Source organism: Lolium perenne, chromosome 5 (assembly GCF_019359855.2).
Source record: "Lolium perenne isolate Kyuss_39 chromosome 5, Kyuss_2.0, whole genome shotgun sequence".
In the NCBI taxonomy this organism is placed as follows: domain Eukaryota; kingdom Viridiplantae; phylum Streptophyta; class Magnoliopsida; order Poales; family Poaceae; genus Lolium; species Lolium perenne.
This window is the reverse complement of record NC_067248.2, coordinates 27,591,573-27,616,973: the sequence shown is the minus strand read 5'-3', so window position 1 is coordinate 27,616,973 and position 25,401 is coordinate 27,591,573. Positions and strand designations below refer to the sequence as shown.

The 25,401-nt window shown below is 53.7% G+C and overlaps 1 pseudogene; it reads right to left on the bottom strand.

Moving 5' to 3' along the window:
* Positions 1-17,965, bottom strand: part of LOC127303135 (disease resistance protein RGA5-like) — a 106,962-nt pseudogene extending 88,997 nt beyond the window's left edge.
* Between the last annotated feature and the right edge of the window lie 7,436 nt (positions 17,966-25,401).

Here is a 25,401-nt window from a genome sequence, read left to right as displayed (position 1 = left end):
GGGAGCAAAAAATAATCCAAGAAAAGAAACTTTTATTGTACATAGAGGATGACATATGGGTCCCACTTATACAAGCTCTTTCGCTCCAAGATCTTGCAAGTTGATTGTACATAGAGGATGACATGCGGGCCCCTTGTGTCAGCAGCTTAATCAACGTTTCCGAGGCGGCAGGGGATCAAAAGAAAAAGGAAATAGCCAAAAATAAGAGGGTGAAAAAAAATCCAAGAAAAGAAACTTTTATAGTCTAGAGGATGACATGTGGGTCCCATGAGCCAGCAGCTTCCTCAACGTTTCAGAGGCTGCATGAGATCGAAAGAAAAAGGCAAGTGACCAAAAATAAGGGGGTAAAAAAAATCCAACAAAAGAGACTTGATTGTACATAGAGGATGACATGCGGGTCCCATCAGTCAGCAGCTTACTCAACGTTTCCAAGGCGGCAGGGGATCAAAAGAAAATGGAAATAGCTAAAGATCAGAGGGTGAAAAAAATCCAAGAAAAGAAACTTTTATAGTACATAGAGGATGACATGCGGGTCCCATGAGCCAGCAGGTTCCGCAACATTTTCAAAGGCGGCATGAGATCGAAAGAAAAAGGCAAGTGACCAAAAATCAGAGGGTGAAAAATAATCGAAGAAAAGAAACTTTTATTGTACATAGAGGATGACATGCTGTCCCATTTTGCAGCAGAGGTCCCAACGTTTCAAATGCGGCTTGAGATCAAAAGAAAAAGAAAGTAGCCAGAAATTAGGGGGTAAAAAAAACTCAAAGAAAAGAAAGTTGATTGTACATAGAGGATGACATGCGGGACCCACGAGTTAGCAGCTTACTCAACGTTTCCAAGGCGACAGGGGATCAAAATAAAAAGGAAATAGCCAAAAATCAGAGAGGGAAAAAAACCCTAGAAAATAAACTTTTGTAGTACATAGAGGATGACATGCTGGTCCCATGAGCCAGCAGGTTCCTCACCGTTTCAAACGTGGCATGGGATCGAAAGAAAAAGGCAAGTGACCAAATATCAGGAGCCAAAAATAATCCAAGAAAAGAAACTTGATTGTACATAGAGGATGACATGCGGGTCCCATTTTGCAGCAGCGGTCCCAACGTTTCAAATGCGGCTTGAGATCAAAAGAAAAAGAAAGTACCCAGAAATTAGGGGGTCAAAAAAAACTCCAAGAAAGGAAAGCTTTATCGTTCGTACAGGCTGACATGTGGGACCTATGAGCCAGCAGCTTACTAAACGTTTCAAAGGCGGCAGGGGATCAAAAGAAAAAGGAAATAGCCAAAAATCAGAGGGTGAAAAAAAATCCAAGAAATCAAACTTTTATTGTACATAGAGGATGACATGCGGGTCCCATGAGCCAACAGATTCCTCAACGTTTCAAACGTGGCATGAGATCGAAAGAAAAAGGCAAGTGGCCAAATATCAGGAGCCAAAAATAATCCAAGAAAAGAAACTTTATTGTACATAGAGGATGACATGCGGGTCCCATTTTGCAGCAGCGGTCTCAACATTTCCAAGGTGGCACAGGACCAAAAGAAAAATGAAGTAGCCAGAAATCAGGGGGTGAAAAAAATCCAAGGAAAGAAAGATTTCAATTGGGCTGCATCTGGACATCTGGGCCTTCGAACTATCCTTCTGGGCCTTTTGATTCGTACAATTTCAGCCCACTCCAGAACATGAAAGTTCGGATTTTTCTCAAAAAAAAAAAACAGGAATGTCCTATGCTTCGCAAAAACAAAAAACAAGGAGATTCAAGATATAAGTTGTAAAAATAAAGATTTAATTTATCCGTTTGCAATAGCTCAGAGCGAAATACACTGTTTATTGTCTGCAAAATAATCAAGATATCACATGTTTCTTGTACGGGGAGGCTGACATCAGGGACCCATGAGCCAGCAGCGTCGTCAACATTTCAAAAGCAGGGGGTCGAAAATAAAAAAAAACAAAAATCAGTTGGTAAAAAAATCCAAGAAAAGAAAACATTTATCGTTCTGAGAGGATGACATGCGGGACCGATGAGGCAGTAGCATCCTCAACGTTTCCAAGGCGGCAGGGGATCAAAAGAAAAAAAAAGGAAATAGCCAGAAATTAATTAGGGGTCAAAAATAAATCCACCAAAGGAAACTTTTATTATTCATAGAGGATGACATGTGGGACCGACCTGCCAACAGCGTCCTCATCGTTTCAAAGGGGGCAGGGGATCAAAAGAAAAAGGCAAATAGCCAGAAATTAGGGGTCAAAAATAACTCCAAGAAAGGAAACTTTTATTGTTCGTAGAGGATGACATGCGGGACCCATGAGCCAGCAGCTTACTCAACGTTTCAAAGGCAGCATGAGATCGAAAGAAAAAGGCAAGTGACCAAATATCAGGAGCCAAAAATAATCCAAGATTTATTGTACATAGAGGATGACATGTGGGTCCCATTTTGCAGCAGCGGTCTCAATGTTTGTAATGCGGCTTGAGATCAAAAGAAAAAGAAAGTAGCTAGTAATTAGGGGGTGAAAAAAATCCAAGAAAAGAAAGTTGATGGACATAGAGGATGACATGCGGGTCCCTTGAGCCAACAGCTTACTCAACGTTTCAAAGGGGGCAGGGGATGAAAAGAAAAAGGCAAGCCAAAAATCAGAGGGTGAAAAAAAATCCAACAAAGGAAACTTTTATAGCACATAGAGGATGACATGCGGGTCCCATGAGCCAGCAGGTTCCTCAACGTTTCAAACGTGGCATGAGATCGAAAGAAAAAGGCAAGTGACCAAATATGAGGTGCCAAAAAAAACTCCAAGAAAAGAAAGTTGATTGCTCATAGAGGATGACATGCGGGTCCCATTTAGCTGCAGCGGTCTCACTGTTTGAGAGGTGGCAGGGGATCGAAAGAAAAAGGCAAGTGACCAAATATCAGGAGCCAAAAATAATTCAAGAAAAGAAAGTTTATAGTCCATAGAGGATGACATGCGGGTCCCATTTAGCAGCAGCGGTATCACCGTTTGAGAGGCGGCAGGGGATCAAAAGAAAAAGGCAAGTAACGAAATATCAGGAGCCAAAAAAATCCAAGAAAAGAAAGTTTTATAGTACATAGAGGATGACATGCGGGTCCCATTTAGCAGCAGGGGTATCACCGTTTGAGAGGTGGCAGGGGATCGAAAGAAAAAGGCAAGTGACCGAATATGAGGTGCCAAAAAAAATCCAAGAAAAGAAAGTTTTATAGTACATAGAGGATGACATGCGGGTCCCATTTAGCAGCATTGTCGTGGTATAGTCACGGCATATGCCATAGGGTGGCTAATCGAAGGTGGTTCCTGAGGGATCTCACGACGGTATCCGGATGCGGGTATGGGGACGAGCGACACGGCGACGTACCCAGGTTCGAGGCCCTCCGATGGAGGTAAAACCTCTACTCCTGCTAGAGTGTATAGGATGATCACACAGTACAATGGTGCTCCTAGAGCTGTGTCCGGCTGCTCCTGGGAGGCTAAGGGAGACGATGGTCTCTCTCACAGGGCAGCGCTAAGGGTGGAATGAAGTGAGAATGATCGATCCCCTGCACGAGAGGGGGTAGTGCGGCTTATATAGACGCCGGCACTTTACATATAAGACCCTATAGTTTACTGGCCGGCTTGGCCGGCTCCGGCTTCCGCTCCTTCCCGAGGCAGTGACGTCAGGAGCCGTTGAGGCGTAGTGGCCTGTCCCATCCGGCTGCCCAGGTCAGCGGTATGGAGAGGAGGTGTCCCTGTCGCCGTCAGCCACTGTAGCCAGTACGGATCGTCGTTAGCCATGATGGCCTGTCCGGCGCGTGGCACTGTTGCTCCACAGTGCCCCGCGCTTTACGGAAGATGAGGTCAGCGTGGACTTTGGGAACCCGGATCACCAGCCCGGTTCCTTCCAGTGCAAGACTCGCCAGCCTCGAGTCGGTCTGAGGTACAAACCCCCAGTCGGATATGGCTTGTAGAAGCCGGCCCAGCTACAGCATTGGTGGCCGTAGCCAGGCCGACTAGGATCTAGAGCCAGCCGGCTTCCGGACCAGCCGGCCACGGCGCCAGCCGGCTGCTCCTCAGCCGGCCTTTGCCACGAGCCGGCCAGTGGCCAGCCGGCTGCTCCGCGTCCATTGCCCTACCCGGGGTCTTCCCCCCGACATTAGCCCCCGAAGCTGGCAAGGTCCTGCGTTTAGAAGGACCTAGGCAGGTTTTCCTGGCTTCTTGAACATACTTGGCGGCACTTGGAGGGGCCGACTGAGAATTTCCCTTCAGCCGGCTGCGCCCTCATCCGGCTCGTTCTCGCCGGCTGCTTCTAGCCGGCTGCCATTTATACTTGTGCAGCTTTTGCTTTCTCGCAAGTTTTGACGGCGTCTCCGCCTTGCTGATGACTTTTGGTTCGAGTTGGACTTCTTGTCCGGCTCTGGCTTGCGGCGCGCCGGAGTCTCCGCCGCCTCGGGTCCTGCACCCGACTTGACCGGTCTGACGCCTGGGCCCTGCCGCCGGTTCGTCTGGTCACATCAATGTCCCCGCCGGATCCGCTGCGGTCGTGGGGGAAGTGGTGTGGCAGTTTCTGGTAATGGTAGCGGTCGTGGGAGGAGTTAGGGCGCAGCAAATCCGGAGGCGTGGCCCACGTTGGCCACTTGGAGGCCAACCGCCCACGGCTGAGGGCTTTAAATGCCGCGGGGGAGGCATCGAGGCGGCACTTGCCCCCTTCTTCCTCCGTGCGCTCCCGTTTCGCTCCTTCTCGCGCTCGAGCTCCTCACTACCCCGCGCCGTTCTTCTTCCGTTTTCCTGGCGAGCCTCGGCAAGCGGTTGCCCCGACGAGCCTCCACCGAGCTGCCGCCGCGACTCCGCCAATCCGGCGCCACGGGGCCGCGCGCATCGACGGCGCGCCCTTCACCACCGCGCTCCCCTCCGGCGAGGAGCGGCTCTTCTTCGCCCTTCCGCCTCTCCTGGACCTCTTCCTCTTCTTCATCCTCGATGGCCCAGCCGAGCGGTTCCTGGAAAGGCTCTTACATGCGGGAGGATGACATTGCCCGGCTGGTGCGCCTCCGCCGCATCCCGGCGGGGGTGATTACGAGGGCGCCGGGCGCGGAGATGGAGCCTCGGCCGGAGCCCGGCGAACGCGTGGTCTTCGGCGCGCACCTCGACCGCGGATTTGGCCTGCCGGCCTCCAACTTCTTCCGCCGGTTCCTCGACCACTTCGGCCTGCAGCCGCACCACCTGCCAGCCAACGCCATGATCCTCCTCAGCTGCTACGTGGTCTTCATGGAAGGCTACGCTGGCTTGTGGCCGGATGTGGAGTTTTGGAGCCGGCTCTTCTACATCAAGGCGCAGACGACTGAAGGCCGTCTGAGGACCTGCGGCGCCGCCTCCATCTATCCTCGCACGGGTACGTCCATCCCGCGGATTCCGACTGTCGATTCTATGAAGAATTGGCAAATGTCTTTCTTTTATGTGCGGAACGAGAGCCCGGCCTTCGACCAGCTCAACCTGCCGGAATACAATCTGGCTCCGCCAGTCGGCCGGCTCAACTGGGGCCACACGCCAAGTCCTCGGACCCGGACGCGGAGGTGAACCTCCTGTGGGACTTTCTGGGTGAGTGCGTCACGGGGGGCCGGCTGAGTGCCGAGGACCTCCTCTGCACCTACATCATGCGCCGGGTTATACCGCTCCAGTGGCGCGTCCACAAGATTGGCCACATGTCCGGCCGGCTCGACCCGACCCGGACGTCGAAGGCGGAGCTTTCCAAATCTCAGGTGGCTCGCCGGGTGAACAACATCACCAAGGCCAACATGCCGGACAACTGGGATTGGGGGCTGCCGCCCTACGACCGGGAGCAGCCGCCTGAACTGGTAAGTTTAACGTTTTTGCCGTCTTCCGGCTTGCGGCTGCGTGGCCGACTTGATATTTATCTTGTTGTTTTCAGCTTTTCACCCGCCAAGGCATCGAGGATGGCGACTTGGCGACGAAGGTCTGGACGCCGGATCACGTCGACCCGGCTGACCCAGCCGGCGACCAAGCCGGCGACGACGATCTGCCGGAGGTGCTGGATCAGGGCGGCCAGGGGGAGCATAACCCGCCGCCCTCGCCTGAGCATGAGCAGGAGCAGGAGCAGGAGCAGCCGCAGGCGGAGCCAGCGGAATCCGGCACGGGGCCCATCCCGGCGGTGCCTCTGCGCGCGGTGCCGCCTACGAGCACGGCGACTTCCGCGCCGAAGGGGAGGAAGCGGGCTGTCGGCGGGTCTACGGCTGCTGTGGAGGCGAGAGCCAAGAAGCAGCGCCGGCTGGCGCCCAAGAAGGTCCCGGAGAAAGCCGGGTGAGTTCTTTTTCCTCTGTTGTTTGATTCCTTTTCTTTCCTTCCTTTTTGTACTTATCTTTTCTTGCTTGTTTGACTAGGGCTCCCATTAGGTTTACCCAGGGAGGCGGCTCTCGGCAGGCTCCTCCCGTCACGTCACCGCTTCAGCGGCAGAGGAGGGAGCCAACCCCGCAACCTTCGGCACGCGCGCGCACGCCGCCGGCTGCTAACGTGCTGCCTGCGGCCACGCCGCCTTCTGCGGGGGCGTCTTCTTCCGCCGCGCCTTCTGCGGCGCCTGGCGGCGGAGACCAGGGTCAGTCGGCGCGCCGGCCGACCATAGACGATATGTTCCCGCGCCGCGCCCCGTTTGTGGAGCAGGCGGCTGGAGCTGGCAGGGGCATGCCACCTGCGGCCGGAGCTGGAGCTGGCGGGGCTGCGCCGCCTGCGACCGGAGTCGGCGGGCCCGCGCCCAACGTCGTGGTGCTGGAGAGCACCCCGGAAGGAGCGCCTCAAGCGCCGGATGTGATGGCTCCCACCGGGCCGACTGCTTCGACCGCGCCGCCTCCAGCTTCGGAGCCGACGAGGAGGGAGCCGGCCAGGAAGGAGTTGGCGAGGGAGGAACCAGCGCGCTCGAAGGACGCCGACTCCCGGGCGCTGGTGAGGACGGAGGGCCCTTCGGACCCAGCTAAGGGCCTTCATGTGGCCAAGGGGGCCCGGCTGCTGCATGTGCCGTCTGCCTCCGACTCCAGCCTCGGCTCGGCTGGCACCATGGAGGCTGCATGGCATCAGGCGGATGCCTGTGAGGTGACCAGTCGGGAGGGCCAGCCAGGCGTGGCGCCCATGAAGCTGTTCTTCTCCGGCTTCCGTGGCAGCCTCAAGGCCAAGGCCGCCGAGACCCTTGCCCAGCTGGCGACGCTGGAGGATGCCGACAAGGTATGTGTTCATTTTTTGCAATTCTGTTGTCATCCTGGTAGCCCTCCGAGGCATGGTCCGGCTGCTTGGAGCCGGTCCGGGTTTCGTCTGGATGTCTGATTGTTTCTTTTAGGTGGTTGCGGAGCGACGCACCGTTTTGTACAACAAGGTGGTGACCAGCTACCACAAGGCCAAGATCGAGCGGGCCGGCTTGGCTCGCGAGCTGGAGGCTGTCAGGGGTAAGGCCTTCTCTCTTTTGACTTGCTCTTTCTGTTTGAGTTTCTTTTTTACTGACGGCTTATTTTTGCCGGCTTGCAGCTGAGGCCGCCCGGGTTCCACAGCTGGAGTCGGACCTCCGAGTTGCCCGTGCTCAGTGCGTCACGAGCGAGGAGGCGAACCGGGCCGCTGCCGCCAAGCTAAAGGTGGCCGACGGGGAGCTGAAGCGGCTGCGCCTCCTCGAAGCTAACCACCTCAAGGAACTTGCCGCCCTCAAGAAGGACGGGGAGGAGAAGCTGGCGGACCTGAGCAGGCGGCTGGATGAGGTGGAGCGGCAGCGGCTTGCGCTTCGCGAAGAGGTGACCACCAAGTCCAACGAGCTATCGGCCACCGCCAAGCGGTGGTTGGAGGAACTTAGCGCGCTCGACCGCGGCTTGGCGGGTGAGTCTTTTATCTTACGCCTTCCCCTTTGCCGGCTTTCGGCCATCGGCTGCCGGCTTAGGTTGGCGGCCGGCGGCAGAAACTTGATTTCTTCGATATCTCCATCTTCGGGCTGGGGGCAGTCGGTTCTTGCCGGCTGCCGCCAGGCTTACTTTAGAGCTTCGGAATCTCCATCTTCGGGCTGGGGGCAGTCGGTTCTTGCCGGCTGCCGCCAGGCTTTTTTCTTTTTTACTTCGAAATCTCCATCTTCGGGCTGGGGGCAGTCGGTTCTTGCCGGCTGCCGCCAGGCTTACTTTAGAGCTTCGGAAGTTTGCATTTTTCAGCTTATTTCGGCTTTGATGGCTTCTGACATGCTTTTGTTCTTTGCAGCGGCCTTCCCTGAGGCGCAGGAGGCGGCGTTAGCGGCCGTTGGCAGGGCGCGGGAGGAGCGCCGGCTGGCCACTGGGGAGCAGAGCTCCGACTGCTTTACCATGGATGACTATCTATCGTCCATGGCCGCCCGCGTGGAGCCGGTCACCAAGCTTGGCTGGGAGCTGCGGAAGGCGGCGGAAGAGCTGATCCGACTGCTGTGGCCGACGGAGACGCTGCCGCAAGATCTCTCCAATCTCATCGCTTGGCTGGACAGGGCTCCCGACCGCTTCTTGGACTGGAAGGAGTCGGCCACGCGCGCCGGAGCCGATATGGCGCTGTCTTTTGTGCTCTCCTGGTATAACGAGGTTAGCCTCGACCAGTTGGAGTACCGGCGCGCCGACGTGGAGGACAAGCTCCCGGCGGAGAATAAGACTGCTCGGCTTGCTCGCGCCTGCGCCATTGCCGACTTCGTCGACAAGGCCATCTTCATCACGGACCCGAATCCGCCGTCTGACGACGAGGAGGAGGCTGAGGACGAGGAGGCAGACGACGTGCCCGAGAATGACCCGGCAGCCGGCTCTGCTGATGCTCCTCCGGCTGGTCCTGATCCAGCCGGTGCTTAGCTTCTACCTGTTATCTTTATGCTTTTGCAAGACAACTCGTTAAATCCCCGGGATGCCGGGTGCATATGTAAGATAATATTATTATCCTTTTATTAAGGCACACTTTAATGTGTTTGTTAATCATTTGTGTGCCGAGTTGCTTTCTTTCGATTTGTTCGCTTTTTCCTATTCGCCCCACTCTTTGGCTGTGCTCTTGCCGGTCGTACGTCCGACTTGCGATCCGTCGCCGGATCAAGAGCGGGCCGCTGAGGGAGGCCGACAGTACTTCAGTTGAACGAGCTGAATTCGGCAATCCGGCACTTTTATGAAAAGTTGCAAGTCAACTCGCTTTTACTCTTTCCCTTAGTCGTTTTTCGCGTGCCGGCTCCCTAGGCCTTACTCCCGCCAGCCGGACAGCCGGGTTGCGGTCTGTAGCTGGATCGGAAGCCGGCTGTCGGAAACCGGATCACGTTACTGAGCCGGCCGCGTGAAAGGATTCAAGCCAATTGGCGAAACGAAGTAGAGTATGCGAAACACTTGTCGGAAACGGCGCTCTTGGCGCATGCTTTTCATAGCTTACAAAAGGGATACAAGGGATACATACATTCCTGCTCTCATGTGTAAAATGGTCGAAGCAACCTGACATTCCAGGGACGTTAGTCTCTTCGTCAGTTTTGCTTGCCTTGTTCTTTTTGGCCTCTTGGGCATCTATGAGATAGTAGGAGTCATTGCCTACTGCCTTGCTCACGATGAAGGGACCCTCCCATGGGGATGCTAGTTTATGCTGTCCGGCTGTCCGTTGGATCAGCCGGAGCACTAGGTCTCCTTCTCGGAATGCTAAGGTCTTGACCTTCCGGCTGTGGTAGCGACGGAGGCTTTGCTGGTATACGGTTGACCTGGATTCGGCCATCAGCCGGACCTCTTCAACCAGGTCGACTCCATCTTCGCGAGCCTCTTTGGCTTCAGCTTCTGTGTAGAGCTTGATCCTTGGCGCGTCGTGCTCGATATCAGTCGGCAGGACGGCTTCGGCCCCGTATACGAGGAAGAAGGGTGTGAAGCCGACTGAGCGGTTTGGCGTCGTGCGCAGGCTCCACAGCACGCTGGGCAGCTGTTCAATCCAGCAGCCGGCTGAGCGCTCAAGCGGCTCCACCAGCCGGGGCCGGATGCCGGCTAGGATCAGGCCATTAGCCTTCTCCACTTGACCGTTGGTCTCCGGGTGCGCCACGGATGATAAGTCCATCCGGATCCCCATCTCCCCGCAGTAGCGTTTGAAAATGCCTTCAGCGAAGTTGCTGCCGTTGTCGGTGATGATGCTATGCGGGTAGCCATATCTTACGATTATCTCTTTGAGGAATGTGACGGCTGTGGAGCCGTCCAGCTTCTTGATTGGCTTGGCTTCGATCCACTTGGTCAATTTGTCAATCATCACTAAGAGATGAGTCATGCCGCCTCGGGCTGTTTTGAATGGGCCCACCATATCCAAGCCCCATACGGCAAATGGCCAGGTAATGGGGATGGTCTTCAAGGCGGAAGCCGGCGTGTGCCTTTGCTTGGCAAAGCGTTGGCAGCCGTTGCACTTCTTCACCAGTTCTTCTGCGTCTCTGAGCGCAGTCGGCCAGTAAAAACCGTGCCGGAAAGCTTTGGCCACTATGGCTCTGGAGGAGGCGTGGTGGCCGCACTCACCCTGATGGATTTCCCGTAGGAGTTCAATCCCTTCAGCCGGCTCGACGCACCGCTGGAGCACCCCACTTACGCTGCGTTTGTACAGCTCGTGGTTGATGATTGTATAGGCCTTGGCCCTTCTCTCAATCTGCCTGGCCTGGATTCTATCATCAGGCAGCACACCGTCGGTGAGGTAGGAGAGGAATTCTTGTGCCCACGAAGGTACGCATCTTATCTCGAATACGCTGACCAACAGGGTCTCCCGCGTGGGAGCTTCCGGCTTCGACTGCATGGTCACCGGGTTCGGCTTGCTAGCCGGCGGGTTCGGCTTGCTAGCCCCCGAGTTTGGCGATGAAGCCCCCGGGTTAGACTGAGAAGTCTCCGGGTTCGGCGTGGTAGCCGGCGGGTTCGGCTTGTTAGCCCCCGACTTGGGCGATGAAGCCCCCGGGTTCGGCTGAGCAGCCCCCGGGTCAGCCGGCACGAATATTGAATCCGAATCCGGTGACGGTATGATGGACGACTTCTTGATAACCGCCAAGGCGATGCCCGGCGGAATGGCTTGCCGGGTTGAGCCAATCTTGGACAAGGCGTCGGCCGCCTCGTTGTTTGCTCGTGGCACATGGTGGAATTCGCAGCCGTCGAAGAAGCCGGATAGCTGCTGGACATGGAAGCGGTATGAGGCCATGTTGGCGTCCTTCGCATCCCAGTCGCCAGATGCTTGTTGTATGACCAAGTCGGAGTCGCCGAAGCATAGTATGCGACGCACGCCAATCTCCTTGGCCAGCTTCAGCCCATGAATGAGCGCTTCATACTCCGCCACGTTGTTGGATGCGGCGAAGTGGATCTGTAGGACGTAGTCCAGTCGGTCTCCCTTGGGAGAGGTGATGACGATGCCGGCTCCCAAGCCACTGCGCATCTTCGAGCCGTCGAAGTGCATCTTCCAATGTGTGGAATCCGGCACAGGCGGCAGATATTGCATCTCAGCCCAGTCGATGAAGAAGTCCGCGAGGATCTGCGACTTGATGGCTGTGCGTGGCTCGTAGAGGATGGTGTGGGCGGCTAGCTCCAGGGCCCACTTGGCAACCCGGCCGCTGGCATCCTTGCTGCCGATGATTTCCGCCAAAGGCGCTGTGGCAACCACCCTGATGGGATGTTCTTGGAAGTAGTGCTTGAGCTTCTTGGCTGCCATGTAGACACCGTAGGTGACCTTCTGGTAGTGGGGGTAGTTTTGCTTCGACTGGGAGAGCACTTCGCTGAGGTAATAGACTGGGCGCTGGACCAGCTGCTCTCTGTTTTTGGCTCTTTTGCGCTCCACCACCAGGACAACGCTAACCACTCGGTTGGTGGCTGCGATGTACAACAGCATCGGCTCCATTGAACCCGGCGTTGCAAGGATTGGTGCGGTTGAGAGCACGCGCTTTAAGTCACGGAAGGCTTCATCCGCCTGCGGTGACCAAACGAACTTGTCCGCCTTCTTCATCAATTGATACAGGGGCAGTGCCTTCTCCCCCAGCCGGCTGACGAAGCGGCTCAAGGAAGCCAGGCAGCCAGCGAACTTCTGGACGTCCTTGAGGCACTGCGGCAGCTCCATTTTCTCAATGGCACTGATCTTCTCCGGGTTGGCTTCGATTCCTCGCTGAGAGACGAGGTAGCCCAGGAGTTGGCCGGCTGGCACGCCGAATGTGCACTTGGCCGGGTTGAGCTTCATCCGAAATCTTCTCAGATTGGTGAAAGTTTCTCTCAGGTCATCAAGGAGGGTAGGCATCTACTTGGTTTTTACAACGACATCATCCACATATGCGTGAACGTTTCTGCCGATTTGATCCTGCAAACACTTTTGCATGCACCTTTGGTAGGTGGCGCCTGCATTTTTCAAGCCGAACGGCATAGTCGTGTAGCAGTAAGCCCCGTACGGGGTAATGAACGAGGTCTTTATTTGATCATCCGGATTCAAAGGAATCTGGTGGTAGCCTGAATAGGCATCTAGAAAAGACAACAATTCACAGCCGGCAGTCGAGTCTATGACTTGATCTATGCGCGGCAGGGGGAAGGGGTCCTTCGGGCACGCCTTGTTGAGGCTGGTGTAGTCGATACACATGCGCCAGGAGCCGTTCTTCTTCAAAACCAGGACCGGGTTTGCCAACCAGTCCGGGTGCAGCACTTCCATGATGAAGCCGGCTGCCAGCAGCCGGGCGATTTCTTCACCGATGGCCTTCCTTCGTTCTTCGGCGAAGCGCCTGAGAGGCTGCTTCACCGGCTTGGTGTCAGGCCGGACGTGGAGGTGGTGCTCAGCCAACTCCCTCGGCACACCCGGCATGTCTCTTGGAGTCCATGCGAAGATGTCCCGATTCTCACGGAGGAAGCTGGTGAACTCGCTTTCCTATTTCTTGCTCAAGCCGGCACCGATGGTGACGTACTTGTCCGGCTGCGCCGGGTCCAGCAGGATCTTCTTGGTGTTGTCGGCCGGCTGGAAGTGAGTAGTCCCAGCCGGGTTGCCTGCAGCCGGCATGTCTGTCTGCGCGGCCTTGGCGAGGGCGACGGCGTCGTGGATGAGCTGCTTCTCGGTGGCGATGACCAGCGTCTGGGCCATCTTGGAGCTCTGCGTGGCGCAGTCCATGGAGCGGCGATAGTCGCCGGCTACGGTGATGACCCCTTTAGGGCCAGGCAGCTTCATCTTCAGGTACCCATAGTGGGGCACCGCCATGAACTTGGTCAGGGCCGGCCTGCCCAGGAGCGCGTGGTAGGGACTCACGAGGTCCACCACCTCGAACTCGATTCTCTCGGTGCGGAAGTGATCCGGCTTCCCGAACATCACCTCCAGCGTGATCCGGCCAATCGGCTGGCAGCAGTGGCCTGGCACGATGCCATGGAAGACGGTGGGGGTGGGGCGCAACTCGGCCTCCTGGATGCCCAGCTTGCGGGCGGTGTCGCGGTAGAGGATGTTGATGCTGCTGCCGCCGTCGATGAGGACGCGCGAAAAACGCACGCTGCACCGGGTTGTGCCGATGGTGGGGTCGAGGACCATGGCGTAGCTGCCCGGCTTCGGCAGGATAGCCGGTGTGTCGCGGCGATCAAAGGTGATGGCCTGCTCTGACCAGTTTAGGTACTGGGGGACCGGTGGTATGACCGCGTTGACCTCGAGGGAACGGCTCTGCTGGCTCGTCTTGTCCTCGGGCTCGGAGGTGAAGATGATGTAGGTAGCATCTTCGGCCAGATATCGGCCATGCTGCACTTGGTTAGCCTCGTGGTGCTCGAGGTTGGCGTTCTCTGCGCCGCCTTGGCCACCCGGCCCGCCGGCTGGAGGAGGCGGGGGTGGGGGTGGGAGGGGTTCACCGCTCGTCAGCCGCTTCATGAAGTGGCAGTCGCGGGTGGTGTGGTTGGAGGGGTTCTTGCCGCTGTGGTACTTGCACGGTGAGTCGAGCATCTGCTCGAAGGTGTACTTCGGCTTCCATTGCCGGTCTGTTTGCTTCTGGCAGCGGCTGCCGCCTGCCGCGTTGTCCGACACGGCTGCCACATGGGCGGAACCGTACCGGCGATCCGGCTGGTCGCTGTGGCGCTTGCCGCGGTAGTTGTCCCGCCGGCTGCCATGCGAGCCGCCCTCGGCCGGCTTGTGCTCAGCCGGCTTGTTGTTGTCCCGTCTTGCTGGGGCCGGTGAAATATCAGCCGGCACCTTGCCGGCTTCCTCTGCCAGCGCGTACTTGTCTACGATGACCATCAAGGCGGCCATCGTCTTGGGCTCGCTGCGGCGTAGCTTGTGCCACAGCATGGTGTTGGGCCGGCAGCCTCCCATGAAGAAGCTGATGGCTTGCATCTCGTGCACGCCCTCGCAGGAGTTGCGCATCTCGCACCAGCGCGTCAGGTATGCGCGATCCGTTTCGTCCGGGCCCTGCTTGCACATCTCAAGCTGTTGAGGGCGACCCGGCCGGTGATAAGTGCCGGTGAAGTTGCTGATGAAGGCGGCTTCGAAGTCCAGCCAGCCGTTTATGCTGCCGGCTGGCAGGTTGTTGAGCCACGTGCGGGCGGAGCCGAGCAGCATGAGGGGGGAGTAGCGCACAGCCCAGCGCTTGTTGCCCTTGGCGATGCCGACTGCCGTGGAGTAGTCCAGCAGCCAGTCTTCCGGCTTGGCGGTGCCGTCGTACTTGGGGGTGTCGCGTGGGAGCTGGAAGCCGTCGACCATGGGCTCGTTGAGGATCCGCGGCCCGAAGCACTTTGGGCCGGCTGGCCCTTCTTCTTCCGCGATGCGGGATTGAACCAGCCGGTCGAGGCGGTCCCGGGCGTCGGTTGGCTCGATGCGCGGGCCCAGCCGGGAGTGGGCCGGCTGGCGAGCGCCGCTGGCTTCTGGAGCCGGCCGGTGAGGGCGTCGAGGCTCGGAGTCTTGCTCCTGGTTCCGGCTCGGTGGGGCCCGGCTGCGGCTGCTGCCGCCGCCTGGTTGGTGGCTCGGCCGGCTTGAGGTTGCGTGCGTGGCGCGGGAGTCGTTGCGCCGGCTTGGTGCTGGGGAGGTGGACTCGGCCGTATCCCTGGCGTTGCCTGCGGCACCACGAGCGTGAGAAGCTCTAGGGTCTCGGGCGTACCTGGGGTCTTTCGACTGCCTGTTGGCAGCCTTTACCAACTCAGTCACCCGCGTGGTCTGGCGGCGTAACTCCTCGCCTTCGAGGCGGTGCAGCTCTTCTGCGGCGGCTTCGGCCGCGAGCATGTTCTTGTCGGGGGTGTTGTAGATGGGCAACTCCATTGATGGAGCCGGCTCGTCCGCGCCGTCGCGGTCGATCTCGGCGCCTAGGTCGCGGCCTCTGCGGCGGATCTGGCCGGCTCGGCTGGGGTTGTCGCCGCCTGGGGTGAGGCCGTGGGCGCGGTTGTACTCGCGCTGGGTGATGTCCCACTGGCGCTTAGCAGCAGCCAGTTCCTCAGTCTGCTTGAGGAGGAGCACGCGGTGCGCCTCCAGGTCTGCCTCGACGGCGGCGGCGTCGGCGCCGGCGCCGGTGGTGAGCGGAGTGCTCAGCTTTGCCCGGACTTCGTCCAGCCGGGATGGTGGTGGTGGCGGCTTTGCGCCTGATGCGGATGCGTGCCCGCCGACGTGGCGCTCCAGGTCGGGGCCGCGAACGCGTGTGGACTTGGAGGGGAGTTCCTCGCCAGCCATCATGACTTGCACGACGGCGGGGCTGGCGGTAGCGCTGCTGCCGGCTCGCGGGGGAGGGCTAGCGCAGCGCAGCACCTGCCGCGGGTAGCGCGGCGGTGCGACGGTGGCGACGTAGACGTCGTGGCCGCCGAAGGAGATGACGCTGCCGCCGGCTGGGAAGGGCCGGTCGGCGAAGCAGCCAGCGTTGTCGCTGACGCAGTTGAGGGAGCCGAATCTCCAGATCAAGCCTGAAGCGACTCGCTCGCCGGTGGTGATGGTGAGGCCCGTCCGGATGAAGACACCGGCCGAGGATGCTGAAGGCCCCACGGTGGGCGCCAAATGTCGTGGTATAGTCACGGCATATGCCATAGGGTGGCTAATCGAAGGTGGTTCCTGAGGGATCTCACGACGGTATCCGGATGCGGGTATGGGGACGAGCGACACGGCGACGTACCCAGGTTCGAGGCCCTCCGATGGAGGTAAAACCTCTACTCCTGCTAGAGTGTATAGGATGATCACACAGTACAATGGTGCTCCTAGAGCTGTGTCCGGCTGCTCCTGGGAGGCTAAGGGAGACGATGGTCTCTCTCACAGGGCAGCGCTAAGGGTGGAATGAAGTGAGAATGATCGATCCCCTGCACGAGAGGGGGTAGTGCGGCTTATATAGGCGCCGGCACTTTACATATAAGACCCTATAGTTTACTGGCCGGCTTGGCCGGCTCCGGCTTCCGCTCCTTCCCGAGGCAGTGACGTCAGGAGCCGTTGAGCCGTAGTGGCCTGTCCCATCCGGCTGCCCAGGTCAGCGGTATGGAGAGGAGGTGTCCCTGTCGCCGTCAGCCACTGTAGCCAGTACGGATCGTCGTTAGCCATGATGGCCTGTCCGGCGCGTGGCACTGTTGCTCCACAGTGCCCCGCGCTTTACGGAAGATGAGGTCAGCGTGGACTTTGGGAACCCGGATCACCAGCCCGGTTCCTTCCAGTGCAAGACTCGCCAGCCTCGAGTCGGTCTGAGGTACAAACCCCCAGTCGGATATGGCTTGTAGAAGCCGGCCCAGCTACAGCATTGGCGGCCGTAGCCAGGCCGACTAGGATCTAGAGCCAGCCGGCTTCCGGACCAGCCGGCCACGGCGCCAGCCGGCTGCTCCTCAGCCGGCCTTTGCCGCGAGCCGGCCAGTGGCCAGCCGGCTGCTCCGCGTCCATTGCCCTACCCGGGGTCTTCCCCCCGACAAGCATCGGTATCACCGTTTGAGAGGCGGCAGGGGATCGAAAGAAAAAGGCAAGTGACCAAATATGAGGTGCCAAAAAAAATCCAAGAAAAGAAAGTTTTATAGTACATAGAGGATGACATGCGGGTCCCATTTAGCAGCAGGGGTATCACCGTTTGAGAGGCGGCAGGGGATCGAAAGAAAAAGGCAAGTGACCAAATATGAGGTGCCAAAAAAAACTTCAAGAAAAGAAAGTTGATTGCTCATAGAGGATGACATGCGGGTCCCATTTAGCTGCAGCGGTCTCAACGTTTCCAAGGCGGCAAGGGATCAAAAGAAAAAGGAAGTAGCCAGAAATCAGGGGGTCAAAAAAATCCAAGAAAAGAAAGAAATTTGGTTCATAGAGGATGACAAGCGGGACCCATGATCCTGCATCGTAAACGGCTCGATTGGAGAGCGTTGAACGAGATGGCGCGATCGAGAAAAAAAACAATGCTAGAGAGGCTGCCATCTGGGCCCTACATCCCTGGGCGGTGCGGATTTGCGTTGACTCGGCCGGCGAACCCGAGAATTCGCGATGCACCACGTCCCGGGCCACCATACGTGACGTTTTGGCCGCTTTCGTCGGGCTAGGTGGCCTCAAAAACGAGAAAAAAAAAGTTTTGACATGAACCACGGAGGGACCAAAAATCGTCGTCCTTGGTGCACCACCAACCACGGCGCGACTTCAACTTCGTCGGCCATGGCAACTTTTCTTGTAGTGTCTTATACCTTGCATTCCTCTCGCCCACCTCTATGAGTTGGTTCTTCATATCTTTGATCTCGCATGCAATCCGTCTACGGACCTTCATCTTCCCTAGCGAGTGCTTGATCTTCTCCATGAAACCATGTGGCCTAGTGTCTTTGTTATCACCACTTTGCATGAAGTCATCAATTGAGTCCTCCATATCTCAGGATAGCTCACGCACCTCATTCATCCAAACCTTACTTTGCACATCAGGATCCTCCTCCTCCGACATCTTCAAAAGAAATGCATCCATTGCGCCAAGTTCACGGGTGAGGAACTCGATCTCCTTGCGCTGAAAGTTACACACCCCCTTGAAATGCTTGTACTTGCCTCTTAGAAGAGCAGCTAGCTTCTCCACGACAGGTTGTAGGGCCCCTGTCGTCGCACTCACCATAGCCACCTCCATGGCTGCAACAACAATTAATCCAAGTAAGAGAAAATTTCATAGCAAAACAAGAGTTAGGCCATCTCAAGCGATCCAAAATCATTGCGGAAACCAAATATGTTTGTTTTGGTCTTTTGGGATTGCACGCGGACATGCCAAAGGCCGCGGTCTATCCTGGTCCATTTGGGGAGGCGGTAAACCCATCGGCTAGACCCATTTAGTCCGCGCTAGCTTATTGCCTCTTTTCTTTCCTATTTCATTCAATTGGCCAACATATGAATGAAAATAAAACTAAAGCTGAATTTAATAGCTATTAAATTACCACTAATTAGGGAATTAAATGATTTACACGCCATAGTACCGAGCTAAAGTGTAAAAGGACACAGGTTTCATATGGAGTACACAAACTTAAATAGATATGTGAGATCACGCATCTCTCAAACGAAGCACAGTTGTCGGGTCCAGGATGGTCAATGTTGGCGAACATGATGTGGTTATGTTCGGCGAGTTATTTGGCCTCGGCCTCAATGGATTTTGACCGGGCATTGATCTCTTAACTTCAAGAGCTCTTTTGGAGGTCAATGAAGCTAGCATATGTGGCATCTTTCTTCCGGCATCACCTCTCATCCTTTTGGAATTTTTCCTCCTTTTTCTTAGCCATCAACCCCTTAAATGCCTCATGCAATACAAGTGCGAATGCATCACGCTTGAGATCTTGCTTGGTGGCCTTGTGGCCCCTTGGACGAGATGCACGGCCACCATTGCTTGGGCCACCGTGCTTGAACCACCATCTTCAATATCAATGAACAATGATGATTCATCCCACACCCCCTATGTTTGAGACTCTTTTTGCATGTAGCATAACCTAGTTTCCACTTGGGAGATTCCTTGATCTTCATCCAACTATGGCACAACCTAAAGGGTTTGTTTTCATGCTGCTCCTTGAAGTAGTCCAAAGCTTGGGACACCTAAATATATGCAGTCCATTAGATGCACTCACATATGAAATGTACATTGGCCTATTAAAATGGTCGACACTACTAGGAAATAGCTATTTAGTGGCGCACCACTTTTCCCCATCAGTGGCGCACTGCTGGTGCGCCACTACTATCACGCCATTGCTAACTTTTAGTAGTGGCGCACTACTGGTGCGCCACAACTACCCTAAGTAACAGTGGCGCACTACACTGTGCGCCATTGAAATGACTAGTGGTGCGCCACTATTACTCAATAGGGGTGCGCCACTGTTGTTGAGCAGCAGTGCGCCACTACTGCCTGTTGTTGGTGCGCCACTACTGCCTCCTGGGGTGCGCCACTGTTACCTCGAGCTGGTGCGCTATTGCTGGTTGTCAAGGTGCGCCACTATTGTATCTCAGACGTGCGCCATTGCTAGCAGCTTCGGTGCGCCACTGCTACTTTCGAAGGGGATCACCAAGTAGTGCGCCACAGGTTCCAGAGTAGTGCGCCACCGCTACTTAGTGGCCGTGCGCCACTCATGGTCCACCAGTGCGCCACTGCTAGGATTTCGTTTTTATTTTTTTCATTTCTGGCTGGTATTTGTACAGGTTGTATAGAACAGTATAACAGCACAAATACAGGATATATAACACATACAAACAACATCACAGTATATCAATACATAGTTCTTCACATTAGCCTCCATGATTCACAAGATTTCAAATATTACACGAGTTACGGAGTTACAAATTCACAAATGAGATAGTGGTTACACAAGGTCGATCATCTAAACTACCATCACATACAAGAGAGCTAGAGTCACTACTAGCACCATCCCGATGAAAGTGTTCTTCATCCGGTTCCTCCTCCACTCTGTCCTCTCTCCCGCCAGATAGCGTGCGTATCTGTCTTCGGCCTCCGCTCTAGTGGTGTACCCTGTGTAGCTGTTACCGCTAAAACGGTGAACCTGTCTCCGACACTCCTCCCAGTCGTTGTAGACTCCGGGAACATTGCCCTTGTACACGACATACCACGTCATATCTGCACATATATGAACAAGCCAAAGAAACATTAGTGCACGCTCATAGATGTTTGCAACGAATAAGAGCAAACTCAAAAATGATCCAAGTAGTATGAACTAAAAGGCATGCCTCATACATTGTTGGTCGGAACAAATATTAACATTTCGGGAAGGGGTAAGTGAAACCAAGTAGGATGCACAAGAGATTGATACTTGTGTCATCGCACCAGGTTCACTTGCCCCTCCCCAAAGTGTATAGGTGACCAAACATTCTAATCATCGGCATTTTGAGATACCAAAGCAAATGGAATGACAAGGGCCTCATACATTGTTGGTCAAAACAAATATTAACATTCTGGGATGGCGTCAGTGAGGCCAGGTAGGATGCACAAGACATGGATATTTGTGCCATCACACCAGGCTCACTGGCGTCACCCCGGAGTGTACAGTTGACCAACCATTATAATCATCGGCCAATGCAATTAAGAAGTACCAATTCAAATAAGAGACAAGTAGCTAGTATGAACTAAATGGAATGCCTCATATTTTGCTGGTCGGAACACATATTAACATTCCGTGATGGCATAAGCGAGGCCAGGTAGGATGCACAAGAGTTTGATATTTGTGCCATCACACCAGGCTCGCTTACGTCACCATGGAGTGTACAGTTGACCGAACATTCTAATCATCGGCATTCTGAAAAACCAAAGCAAATGGAATGACGAGGGCCTCCTACATTGTTGGTCCAAAGAAATATTAACATTTAGGGAAGGCGTCAGTGGGACCAAGTAGGATGCACAAGAGATTGATATTTGTGTCATCACACCAGGCTCACTGGCGCCTCCCCCAAGTGTAGTGACCAACCATTCTAATCATCGGCATATGCAAATCAAGTGCGGAAAACAACAGAGCCATATATATAAGTTCACAAACATAGCCGAACTAGTAATGAAACAGACATGCAAGTAAAGTGCTGGATAAAGTTTATTACAACACAACCTCGTCTTTAGTTCACAACTACATAACTAGGCTCGCACATCAAGACTTTCCACTCGGAGCGTGGATAAAACCACCGCCTTTCTTCAAGCACATCCATGAGCGGTAGTCGTCACCCTGCATTTGGAGCTTCGTGTCTATGTCACTGTTTGATGGCTGATAGCCGGCGTAGAACTCCCCCGCGCTTCTAACGACATCTTGATGGATGATTTCACAAAACTCTGTTTGGATGCGGAAGAAGTCTTGCTTGATGCCGTCGTCAGGGACCCGTGCCAATTTGTTGGCCCAGTCTCTGAGATGCTCAGGTAGCGTAAGCTGCTGCTGGTCCCGTATGAAGTTATTCATGTGATAGAGGGCGTAGTAGGCATCCTTCGTACTAGAAGGCGGCTTCTTGACGCAGGGGAACTTTGTTTGGTGCTTGAACACATGCTTCCCGTACCTAACATTTGGCCTCTCCATGTGGCCTTTCGCTCTGACGTAGCCATTGAGAGCATCATCAAGTACGGACTTGACATTCGTGTAGTCCGTGCTTGACTTACCGTCCGCATCTAAGTATGTGGCCATGGAATGTCTCGGGGTTAAGGAGATGAGTGTGCAGGTATTGTCTCTGCATAGAACACATAATGTTTAAGAACAGGACGATTGAAATTTAAAATAATCACGAGTTAAGACCGGTATGGTGAGGGGGGTGACTTACTCGGGAAATATAGGCAGGAGGAGGTTATGCTTCTTCTGGTTCGCTAGAAAGAAGCCCTTGAGGTATTCACTCGCGACTGTCCGGTCTCCAGCGGTGGCCAAGTGGACGGCACACATGTAGAAGGGGTCGGCTATCGCGATGCCCGAGGTGTTGTCTCTAATGATCCGCATCGCCTTGCTGAGCGAGTATAGGCGAACGAAGGTGTAGTGCTGTCAACACCCGGATTTTTAAGTCCAGATGCCTATTATGTCATTCATCGCAATCCCAGGAATATTGTTGTTGCGAAGCATAATAGTTAAGTATCACAGTCATCATTCATTACAAACCATATTGTCTTACAACTTGAATCACATGATCCATATTACACAAATAGTTGATCTATTGATCAACGAACAAACACAAGTTCATAGCGGAAGCGTAAAGATAAATGGACTCTCTAGTCCACAGGCCAACGCTTGACGTCAGAAGACTCCTAGTTGTCGTAGGCGTCCTGCTGTTCATCTCCTTGGTAGTTCTGTTCATCTTCATACTCTGGCCATTTGAATAGCCAGGGACAAAGCCGTGAGTACTTTAAGTACTCGCAAACTAATACTAGAGTAAGTGCTAGCAATTTTAGTAAGGGGTGCTAAGCTCTAGTTTATTTGCATAAAGCCAATTTTAGTTCACAAGTATTTGATAAAAGACTTATTCATGTGCTAACTAACTCAAGTGGGAACATTAGTGTCATTCCCACAACTCTGTTGTGATTCAAAAACAAGTCACCCTTCACCATTCACTTTATCAGCATTTTCAAGATTCTGACACTGGAAACTGTATGGCCTTTCCAACCGTCCGTAACCGTGGACACGGCTATTCGAATAGGTTTACACTCTGCAGAGGTTGCACACTTGTGCCACAACATTTGATTTCATCCGTCGGGAGAATCCCGAATCATCGTAACACAGTATGCGGATCATCAACCATAACCTTTCATTTACAAACCCTAGTATGAGCACCTCTCCCTATGAGCTTGGCCTCCTAGTGAAGATCAACTGTCAACCTGGGAACTGCACAGGGCTTGGCCGTACAATTCACCTCAATTCACATCATTTCTCAACAACGGAGGCAGCCTCGGCATAACCCCTATGATGTGTGTTCAGAGGGAACCCATACTAAGGAACATAAATTTATGGTTAAGCCCTACCCATAATCAGGTATTGTGGGGGTACTCAAGAATTGGAAAGGTATCGCATCCAAAACAATATCAGTTTTTAATCAAAAATCACTATCTTCTCTTGGTCATATTCACCTTCAAAATTCATTCAATGGAATGAACCATCATTTCAAAGTTTCAATTTTATTTCAAGTCACATGTTCCCATCTAGAGTAGTCATTTTTATTTGTTAGCACTAGCAGCTAATCATGAGGGGTGCTATCTAGCTTTCTTTGCTCTAGGCTAAATTTGATGACCTTGTTCTACTCTAACCAAGTGAATCATGAATCAAAAAGTAAACCTTGATACTAAAGCAATAAAGTTTGTAAGTCAAAGCGGGTAAGTAAAAACTTGGATGGGCTCATGAAGCATAAGAAAAGATGAGTGTGCCTTGTTCTTGGTAGAACTTTGCACTTTGCAAGAATATTAGCTTGCCTTGGTAGTGGTCAAAGTTCTCCTCTTCCTCCTCTTGGTAGCAACCTTCCTCTTCCTGGTATTCTCCGGTACTAGCGTCTAATTTTGAATACGAGGTATAATCACTCAACAGATCAAGAGCTATACTAAGCACACACATAACTCACACAAACTATTCTAGTACTAACACATTGCCATCATGTTGGGTGATATTGTTTTGTTCTTAAGAAAAATAATTTCCTCTCATTATATATGTAAATGATAGTTTCCTTTTAATTCTTGAGAAATAATTTCCTCTCATTGAATCTTCTTAAGATTTAATTTCTCAAATAATCGTACATGAATTTAGGTTGACCTAAGTCAACCCTTCATCATCATTATTTAAGAAAATGATTTAAATGAGGTAGACCACCTCATACCATTTAATAATTCTACAATTGATTTAAAATCTCCAAGTATTTCATGTGAGAGTATTTGAACAGGGGTCAGGGTTCATATGAAAGTACTTGGGATGAGATTTAAATGAATTAAAATACTTCATATGATTTTCCTAATAGTTTTGGACAATATCACTTAAGTAAACTAGCCCTATTGTCCATTATTTAAACTAGGACATGATCACTCAAAGTGACCACACCATTTTATTGCAGAAACAATTAGTGTAAGTTAAATGTGAGCTATTGGAGTTGGAATTAACTAAATATAAATTTTGGTTGATTTCTAATATTTATTTGGATGTGAAAAAGTCCCTGCCTTCATCTTTTTATAACTTTATTTCTACAACAAATCTCAAGGTGAGACCAGTGGCAGGTTGTAGAACTTATCAATAGCTTTCCAACAATACAAAATTTGTTAAATTTGGCCAAGCCAAACAGATTCTATTGAATTTCAAAGTCAGGGCCAGTATTGAAATTTAAATGAATTTGGAAATTCGAGTTTGAAATAAATGGGCTGAGCGGGAAACTCTAACGGGCCAGATTCAAAAATTAACGGCCTCCCAGCCCACCACGGTCCACAGACGCGTGGGCTGTGTTGGGGGGATGACCCCCGGTATGCCAAAGGCATGCCAAACCGGATGCTCTTATCCATCAAGATACCGGTTTAATGTTCATACCGGAGCACAAAGATAAGAGTTTGGCTAAGTAAAGCTAAGCCGGTATCCCCAAGAAGGGTATACCGGGACCGGATAGAAAAGATACCGAGACACCGGAAGGAAGAGCATGTCGGCAGGACTGGTCAAAGATTCTCTCCAGAACTAGAGGACGAAGATGAGCTAAGCAAAGTAGCTTTAAGCGAAGGCCTGACGATAAAGAGGAGGATGACGATCAAAGAAGCCGGATGACGTCAGCCTCCCTGTTTAAAGAAGACCCCGGCGTCATCCATGATTAAAGTAGCTTTATAAAGTATCTTTGTAAAGTAGTTTGTCTAGTCAAAGATGCCATTAGGGTTTCTTGCCCTGTAAGCCACCCTCTCCCCTATATAAGGAGAGGGGGCAGCCTCCTTCACAGGCGCGGAACGTAGAGATAGAGAGACCCTGTGAACACAAACCTGTAACCTGTGGAGATCAATGAAGAATATATATGATCTAGAGCGAGTTCTTCCTTGTGTCTATCTTCTTCAACCTCTGGCCTTGGCCAAGTTCTTGAGGAAACCATCCGGAAGTTCATCCCATCAAATCACAAAACCCTCCCCCGAATCCTCTAGCGTCCATTTGGCCCCAACTTAAGCCATCCTATGGCATCTGTCTGTTCACCACGATGACAGTTGGCGCCCACCGTGGGGCATGAAGTGGCGCTTGCAGGAGTTCATATTCGGGCGGGCATCCTCGAGGTCGCCGGTGAACGTACGGTGTCCGTGCTCGTGTAGCGCATCTACGATATGGACTTCATCAACGACACCGCGGGCTGCTTCGCCAACGGCGGCAAGTTCCCGCACAACGGCCGCACCATCGAGTTCGGCAGCCACCGCGTCTACTTCGGCACCGTCCCTGTGCGCCAGCGCCTCTCGCCGGTGCTGGTAGCGCCGGACCCGCCAAGGTGGCTCTGTGCTGGCCGCGCCGTCGGCAGCGTCGAGGCAAGGAGGCTGCAGGTGAAGGTGCTGGTCGTGCGGCTTCGACCCGTGCGGCCAAGCCACCGCTGGAGCGCGACACTGGCGCTGCGGGAGCATCTTCCGCACCACCG